The following is a 10,129-nucleotide window of genomic DNA, read 5'->3' on the forward strand; positions in this document are numbered from 1 at the left end:
TTAATGCCTCCAACTTTGGCCCCACTGTTCAATAATACTCAGTTGGAGATAAAACGTACTCAAAAATAGTCTTTAAAAAAAAGCAATACAGTCCAAACTTAATGAGCAGATAGAGGTGAAATAACAAACCAAACAAACTACAATGATGAAATTTCCACAACGGAACAGGAGAAGTGTTTACCAAATTCAAGGAGATAACAAGGCACAGTCTGTTGGAAGGACGTCAACCAAGATAACTTCAAACCAAAATAAAACACACTTTGTTTCCAGCATTTGCCAGTACACAGGTCCAAACTCTTATTCAGTTCTCACACTTGCAGCCCATGAAGAGGATCAAGGCCCTCTCCTCCCGAGGAGACCACGTCTTTCCCTTATCCTCTCCTCCCTACGTGCCCTAGGATGGATAGGGGATGGGCCTGGGTCCTCCTCTGACTGCTCAGCTGGCCTCTGTCCTTCCCCAGCCTCCTCCACAACATCTGGAGCCACCCTTCCACTCCCTGTTGGCTGTTCCTCCTCTCCCTCAGAGTCAGTCTCCACCAGGACCATGACAGGAATAGATTCAATTACAACACCAATGGGTGTATTATTAAAAGACTGTAAGGTTAAGATTAGAAACAGCTCCTAACTGTTGGTCACTAAGAGTTCTCACCATAACAATATCTCCACTAAGCAGTTACTTTTGAGACCCAAATATTGTGTACATTAGTTAAAAAAAATTGTCTCTTTCTTCCCTTCACTTTTTCATACGTCCTTTCTCAAAAAAAACACCTCCTTCCATTTTGTGATCTTTGCAATATAAGTAAAAACAAGCATGGTTGAGACAGCCATGACCTGGATGACTGAAAATCTTTATAGAGAGCGAGATTCACAACTCCTACTTTAGAAATTGAAATTATGCATAAAACATTGGTAAAGGAAATATTCCTTTGAGTCAGATTCCATTCTTGTTGTGCAATCTAGAACCCAGGGATGACCCAGAGTTAAGCAGTTCAGACAAAAACAAACTTTTTCAACATTAGCATCTTTTTTTTCTTTGGCGGGTTGAATGACTTATAATTTATCTGTAAAAAAAATATAGAACAACTACACCAACAGCACTCTGAAAGTACACACAACAAATGCACACAAGATTAGAAGCGCTTTCCCATGCTTTTCCTTTAATGTGATACATAAAATCATCTGCTAGCAATGCCCCTCTGGATTCTACACAAGGCAAATGGGACAAATTTTGTACATAAGAGTTAATAAACACAATTTGACATTGGGATTCAAAAGAGGGACATATCAGAGCATTTCAGCTTCCCAAAAACACTCTATAGCAGATCTCGGAGTGACTGCTTTAGAAAAACAGGTGTTTAACAGCAAAAAAAAAAAAACCTGTAGAAGACACTTACATCAAAAGGTTTCAGGAAATAGAAGAGCTCAAGAAACACAATGGTTATTTAATACTACAATTCAATATCTAACACCGATTTCAATCTTAAACCAGTCTACCCACCCTAGGCATTCAATGAAGTGAGATACAGCTCACAAACATTTATCCCTTTTAATAAAATATGTTGTTTTATTAAAAGACTCCACCACATTCCTGATTTTATTTTATTTTATTGCCCGCAACATGGACAATAATATATCCTAGTCTGTATATGAAAAAAGGTTGAGTGGGATGCAATAAATAAAAGTGCCAGTAGAGATCAGAATCAACAAAGGTATTTATCCTTTGAGGAATGTGATGCAGGCTAACAGATCCCAAATCTTAGATCTGCATTTTTTATCTAACAGAACCACGCTGGTGCAATGGTTAGAATGTGGTACTGCAGGGCGAACTCACTGCTCACTTCAGGAGCTCAATTCTGAATGGCTCAAGGTTTATTCAGTCTTCCATCCTTCCAAGGTCAGTAAAATGAGGAGCCAGATTGTTAGGGGCAAGAGGCTGACTCTGTAAACCACTTAGAGAGGACTGCAAAACATTGTGAAGCGGTATATAAGTCTAAGTGCTATTGCTATTGCTGATCTGGCTGTGTTTTCAGCTATCACTTTACTGGACTGCTCCTGACCATTTATAGCTGTGATATAAGAACAGGGGTCTTCAAACTTGACAGCTTTAAGACTTGTGGACTTCAACTCCCAGAATTTTTCCTTCAGTCTTTTTAGCTCAGGAATTCTGGGAGTTGAAGTCACGAGTCTTAAAAATTCCAAGTTTGAAGACCCTTGTATAAGAGATTAAGAGAGAACAGTCTTACATGAGTGATTTGAAGGCAGAATAGAGATGGGGAGAGGAGAGGGGGAGTGGGAGGGGAGAAGGGGGAGGGGAGAAGAGAAGAGAAGAGGAGAGGAGAGGAGAGGAGAGGAGAGGAGGAGAGGAGAGGAGAGGAGAGGAGAGGAGAGGAAGAGAAGAGAAGAGAAGAGAAGAGAAGAGAAGAGAAGAGAAGAGAAGAGAAGAGAAGAGAAGAGAAGAGAAGCTTTATAGCAGGATTAGACATGCATATAACATATATAACACCTGTCTGTTTTTCCATGGCTGACCTCTGCAGCTGCAGAAAGAATCATTTTAAGGAGTTGTAGACAGGTACTATCTGTTTTATGCCTCCACATCTAAGTGATGCACAAGCCAAATGACTACTCTCAATCAGAGCTGTGTCACTTCACTACTCACTGGAGCAAGGCAAGTCTCCAGATTCATAACATTATACATATTTTCTGGTCTATACAGTCTTTCAGTCTACAGACCCTTTCCTAATGTTCACATTTGAGCAAAGTGGCTAGTCCTCATTCAAAATCCATAAACCATCATATTCCAATATGACACGTAAGACAGCACAACACTTAGGCAACACCGAGCATCGAGTTTTCAAGCTCCCTTCATTATCATATTCTTTCATTATGTAAAAAGCTTCCATTGATGAGATAATTTGATCAAGTAAATGAAACCTATGCCTTTTAGACAAGACAGCAAATCTTGGGTTGCAAGGATGAATCTATCGATCAAAAGTAGTCTCAAACTCCAAACTCAGACGAGTTTTAAAGTCTTGCCTCAACCTTTCCCAAATCTGGTGTTCTCCAACCCACAGATTTCCTACTTGAAAGGTTATGCATGGGTGTCAAACTCAAGTTAGTTGAACGACTAGTCACAAATTCTGTTGCCTTGCTATCATTTTGTCTTGGTTATGAAGCCAAACAAGCTTTGAATTCATAAAAGATGAATCAATAAAAGATTATATTTTGAAGGGAGGCTCTCAAGATATTTTAGCTTCACATCAATCCATTTTTGGATGGTATCCAAATGACTCATTTTACATCTGGAGATTGAATCCTATTCTTTCACCATTTCCACTGACTGCTATAACCACCCACAATCTTAAATATTTTTGAGAGATGACCTTTGATTCTCCCCAAGCTTAGGAACCTGTCCAGAATTGTTTCTTATAAATCTAAACAAAAATATACCTGGGGAGAGAAGTAAATGTCAGAAGACAGAAATACAGGCGATGTAGTTTAAAAAAAAAATCTTCAGAATGAAATCAATGCAAAATGTGTGGGAGTGAGAACATATCTTTTATAAAATCTTGGAAATACTTTTCAATTTATGATTTTTCTTAGGGGAGGGAGGGAGGGGAGGGAGGGAGGGAGAGAGGGGAAGAGGGAGAGAGAGAGAAAGTGGGGAGAGAGAGACAGAGAGAAGGAGATGAGAGAAAGCTCCAAATTTAGGTGCAATCCATTATTTCACAAAGCTGTCCAAGCAGAGTAGATATTGAATGTCACTGATCAGCTACAAACTAGTAAGACAACCTTAAAAAAGAATAAATGTGCCTGCCACCAGTCTATATTTGGAAGAAGAAAATAATGTAGTAGCAGGGAACATTCCCTGTGAAAAGAGCATTTGATAAATCACTGACATAAGATTTGGCTGCTAACATGTCCTATTGAATTGTTATCTAGTTATCTTGGCTTGTATCTTTCCAACACCTAAGCTTTTTGCACGAATTACACATTTCCTTGCTGTCTGAGCTTGACAACACAATGACGTGGCCAATACAACAATATTTAGAGGTCACACAAGGATGATGGAAACACTTAAGGAGCATAATCATTCCACATTTATGGAATGAAAGATGAGGGACGCACTTAGACAAAGCAAACAATTACCAAGAAAGCCAACACAGAAAGTTTTCCGGGAGACTTAAAGGAACTAGTGCTTGACCTAAGAACATGGTTAAGAATCAACAACTATAATTTAAATAGGATGGAATGCATATCCTAGGCATCGAAAGCAATCAAGTTAATAAAATCTCATTTGAGTTAAGCTCAGACGCTGGGGATTTCATGGGTTATAGTTCCCTTGGTCTGGCAACAACAGTGGCTTTATCATTGTCCCTCCTCCCAGCTGCTGAGATCTTGAGCTTCTTTCTAACTACTTTGACGTATGTATGAGGGTGCAAAGTTGGCCCACCTGCATTAGCACTGTTGTTTTCTGCAACATCAGGTCCTCCTAGCTATATGCTATTTAGAGTTTTTGCCTCCACTTCTACCATGCTTCACACTACAGGGATAAGGCAGATATGTGAACTTCCCTGTTATAACAGGGCTGGCAATATTCAGTATAAGATACTGCAAGCATTCATTAATTTGTCTGAAATGGTATAGGTTGGACTGAAATGGTATAAGGTTTCTTGCCTGTGCAGGGGTTGGACTAGAAGACTTCCAATCTCTCTTTCAACTCTGTTATTCTATTCGATTCTCCTACTCTATTCTGTTCTTCTACTCTACTCTACTCTACTCTACTCTACTCTACTCTACTCTACTCTACTCTACTCTACTCTACTCTATTCTATTATTCTACTCTGTTATACTACTCTACCGTACTCTATATTATTATATTCTATTATTCTACTCTATTCTATTATTCTACTCTATTATTCTACTCTATTTTGTTATTCTACTCTATTATTCTACTCTACTGTATTCTGTTCTATTCTATTCTACTCTATATTCTATTTTACTCTACTCTACCCGATTCTATTCCAATATCCAGAAAAGACAAGCTTTCTGGTGAAGGGGAACACTTTCCTAAAGACTTAATTTAGATACATTAATAATAATCGGGTACAGAATACTTTTATAAAATCGGGGAGGTCAAATTACAGTCTGCAATTGTTACTGAAAATAAAGGGGCTCATCTTTTATAGAACACTGACTCCTCTGTTTTACTATATGTGTGGATGTCCTGCCAGGAAGCAGGCTATTGGAGATACCAGCCTTCTGCCACCTCCAGTTAAAGACTTTTGTTCTATTGTTCAAGCAGCATAATGAGTTTTTCTTGTGTGTCTCTTTCCTATAAGCTTGTTTTAGAAGAAAGGCATAGCTTCCTAAAAGTGCCTCTGGAGCTCCATGGATTGAAGGTCAATTCAAGATCACGTTTTGAATCTTTGCATGCTCTATATTTTATTACTATTTTATTTTATTACTATTTTTTGGACAGATAATTAAGAAATGAGACAATACGGATTAAAAACATTGGAATTGGCTCTTATGAATGCCCTTGTAGTTGAACTCTCTCAATTAGTCCTCATGTTTAAATGGTGCCGTTTTCATCTCCTGAGGTCTTGATTCAGGTCTTGTACTCAAAGCACCATATTTGAAAATGAAACTAAAAAACTTAAGAATGACTTTTTATGAGCTGCGGTGGCGCAGTGGTTAGAGTGCAGTACTCCAGGCTACTTCTGCTGACTGCTGGCTGCCTGCAATTTGGCAGTTCGATTCTTACCAGGCTCAAGGTTGACTCAGCCTTCCATCCTTCCGAGGTGGGTAAAATGAGGAGCCAGATTGTTGGGGGCAATAGGCTGACTCTGTAAACTGCTTAGAGGGGGTTGTAGAACACTGTAAAGCAGCATATAAGTCTAAGTGCTATTGCTATTAAGAATCAGTTAATGAAAGTGAAAAACATGGGATGCTAAAATTTCCTGTGCTAACCTAGCCCAACCTTATGACTGTATAACTGTAACCTTGTTGCTTGCATCCTAACAATTTTTATTGACTGTTTCCTAGTATGATTTGATTGCTTATTGTACCCTATGACTATTATTAAGTGTTGCACCTTATAATTCTTGATTCTTGACAAAGTATCTTTTCTTTTATGTACACTGAGAATATATGCACCAAGACAATCACGCTTGGTCAATAAAGAATTCCATTCTATCTATCTTCCTGACCTTTTTGCTACCCGAGACTTCTCAGAAAATAACAACTGAATGGAAAACTGCTGGTGACCTTCTACCACTGCACCATAGAGAGTATCTTAACTTACTGCATCTCTGTATGGTTTGCCAATTGCACAGTGGCAAATAGGACAGCACTCCAGAGAGTTAATGTGATTGCCCAGAAGATCATGGGTTGCCCTCTCCCCTCTTTGGAAGAGCTTTATAGCTCCCGCTGCCTTAAGAAAGTTCAACACATTCTCAAAGATCCATCTCATCCTGGGCATCCTTTTTTTGAACTATTACCATCTGGCAGATGGTACAGAATAATAAAAACAATATTAAGATGAATATTTTACCCAGAATCCTATTTCTGTTTCAAACAATACCAATTAGACTCGGAAAAGACTATTTTGAAGATTTAAATAAAATTATGTTGAAGTACCGTATATATGGCAAGGTAAGAAAGCGAGAATAAAGTTAAAGCTTTTGCAAGATGCTAGAATTAGAGGAGGATTCGGTTTGCCTAATTGGGAATTGTACTACCAAGCTGCAAGTTTGATGTGGGTTAAGGAATGGATAACATTAAGAAAGACCAGATTGTTGACACTAGAAGGTCATGATTTGTTGTTGGGTTGGCACGCTTTTTTATGGTATAAGGGAACTAAAACACAGGGCTATTTTAGAAGACATCATATACGGGAGTCTTTGTGGTTAAACTGGGAGAAGATAAAAAGACAATGTTATTTGAAAATTCCAGTTTGGTTATCGACTATTGAAGCATTTTCCTATCCTATAATTTATAAGAAGGAACAAACAGTTAGATATGGGGAACTATTGGATGAAAAGGGTGAACTTAAATCGATACAAAATTTAGAGGAACAAGGTATAAAGATGAATTGGTTTTCATATGCGCAAATACATTCAAGGTATGATGAAGACTTTAAAACAGAAGGATTCTATGATAAACAGACTGATCTAGATAAGATCCTGATGGGTACTGATGAGAAAGTGATTAAAAAATTATATGGTTACTTGCTGGGAATTAAATTAGAGGAAGAACAAGTTAAAGAAACTATGATTGTATGGGGGAAAATTTTTGGATATGGGATTGATTTAGAGAAATGGCAAAAATTGTAGTCTCAAAATTATAAAATGACAATGTCAACAGCATATAAAGAAAATTTGTATAAGATGTTTTACAGGTGGCATTTCCCCCCGACAAGAATAGCAAGAATATTCAAGAACAAATCTGAAAAATGTTGGAAATGTCATCAGATACCTGGCTCATATTACCATATGTGGTGGACTTGTGAGGACGCTAAAAAATATTGGACTAAAATTCGCATGTGGTTGGAAAAAATGATAAAGAAATGTATAGATTTGAAACCGGAGTTCTTTTTATTGGGAATTTTACCAGATATATATAGCAAAGATTTGAAATATCTGATTGTAAATGTATTAACAGCGGCTAGGATTGTATTTGCTAAAAACTGGAAGAATGAGAAAATACCATCACAGGAAGAAATTATTAAGAAAATATTGGAATGTGCTGAGATGAGTAAATTGACATTTGAAATTAGAGAGCAAGAGGATAAACAATTTTATGAAATTTGGGATCTTTTTTATCAATGGTTAGATGACAAAATACGATAATAGAATATTTAGAATGTTAGACAGCAAGGAATACCTTTATCTTTTTTTTCGCTTTTGCTATTTAACATTATATCTATAAAGTGTCTGTAGGATAGATTTGGTATGATTATATGATTTGCTGTAGAATAAACTGTTTAAAGCATTGTTATCTCATAAAGCATGAATGATTAAAAGTATAGTCAAATGATTTTAATAGCGATATTAGGATATAAAAGTTTGGATTGATAATATGAGTTGTTATGTAACATAATTGTAATTGAGACTGCGAAATGAATGCACAAAACTGATGAACCAACCGACACACTGTATGTATATAAGAGAGTTGATGTTTTAATGTTTTGTTTGTTTTGTTTGTTTGTAGAAAATTAATAAAATTGTTTTCAAAAATAATAATAATAAAAACAAGGACAAATAGGCTGAAAAACAGCTTCTATGCCAGGGCAGTAACTCTTTTGAATTCTGCTGTATAGTGCAGTGTTGGTGTGGTGTTGGGGGTTTCGCTTCAATGTGTGGAGTGTGAAGGATGTGTGTTTGTGTTTATTTTCATGGTCATGATGTGCCCTGAAGATGGTGTTTGATTTTGTTGTACGAGATGCAATAACAATAAAGTAAACTAACTAAATAACTACAGATCAAAATCCCATTTGTCCAATATTCCGATGGTTCAACTTGTTTCAGTTCAGTCACAAGCATCATCAGAACAATGAATCCAATCACTGATTTTCTATGAGAACCCACCAAATATTTTTAAAAATAAAAGGAACAATCCATACGAGTACATATTTCATGTATTCACAACTATGTATACACTTATACTTATTATCTTGTAAACAATTGGCAAATCAAATAAATTAATTAATTAATTAATTAATTAATTAATCAGGCAGAATCAACCTCTTATTTTCATTCCAAACAGACAGTGATTAATGTTATTGGTTTCTTGATTAAGCAATGTCCATCTATTCAAAAAAATACACTGGTAGGATTATAGTTCTATGAGTAATCATGATTTAAATGAGATTTTGCAGGAAAGGGCATCTTTTTAGCCAGCCATTCTGCTTGAATTCTGGTGCAGTGGCCTAGAGGTGGAGGTTTTGCCTCACAATCAGGAGGCTGTGAGTTCGACCCTAGGTAGAGACAGATGTTTCTCTCTCTGGGCACAATGAGAATATATCTGCTGAACAAAACTCTGCATTGGCAACAGGAAGGGCATCTGGCCAGTAAACACTCAGCCCCATTCAGTTGTCCAGACTCTACCCTGTAAGGCAGGGGTGTCCAACCTTGGCAACTTTAAGACTTGTGGACTTCAACTCCCAGAATTCCTCAGCCAGCTTCCTCAGAATTCCTCAGCCAGCTTCCTCAGCTGGCTGAGGAATTCTGGGAGTTGAAGTCCACAAGTCTTAAAGTTGTCAAGGTTGGACACCCCTGGTGTAAGGGATTATGAAGTCTCTAAAAGAAGATGATGATTCCACTTGAATTCTGCCAATGTGGAACAGCTTACGAAAACAAATTATTGAGGAAATAGTTTCACATGGAGATCCATGGTTCAAAATGAAAATCCCTGATTGATACTGAAGATAATGGAAAATGTACAGGTGGCTTGATGATGCTTCTAAGAGGGCCCTCCAAAAAGAACAAGCAATCAGCCTATTATAATTCAGGAGGAGACTATATGAACAACTACTACAGCTACTTTGACTTCAGAAGAGGAAGGAAAAGGCAGAAGTTTCACCAATGGGAAATTGCCTGACTTATAGTTTCAGAAGAACCGTGGAAGAAGTATCTTTGTGGTGTTTTTTTTCTGAGGCAGCAGCTAACCTGGAAACGAATCAGTTGAAGTTGAAAGACTTCTGTAAGTGCTTTGGTATCATGGACACAAGAGAGATGATGCTAATCTTCGCTCAGCATTGCACTTATATGGAGAAAGAGCTTTAGTGGGCAAAGGGTAAGTACTAGGCCCTCTGAGGGAAATCGACCATGTAATAGTAGCATTCTTGGAATTAAGAGATACCTCCAGAACAATCAAGTGTGTACCTTGGATTTATTTATTTTTTTAAAAAAAAAGCCATTTTAAACCATCTTAGAGCAATGGTAAGGATTCCATGGTAGGCTACGCTAATGAGAAAATGAGCTTAGGATAGGTGGGAGTTTCTAATATTAAAACAGATGGATGCATAGAGATGAGATAGATAGATAGATAGATAGATAGATAGATAGATAGATAGATAGATAGATAGATAGATAGATAGATAGATAGATAGATAGATGATAAAGAGAGA

Source organism: Notechis scutatus, chromosome 5 (assembly GCF_049901735.1).
Source record: "Notechis scutatus isolate UNSWTSFEM ecotype Mainland chromosome 5, rNotScu1.2, whole genome shotgun sequence".
NCBI lineage: Eukaryota > Metazoa > Chordata > Lepidosauria > Squamata > Elapidae > Notechis > Notechis scutatus.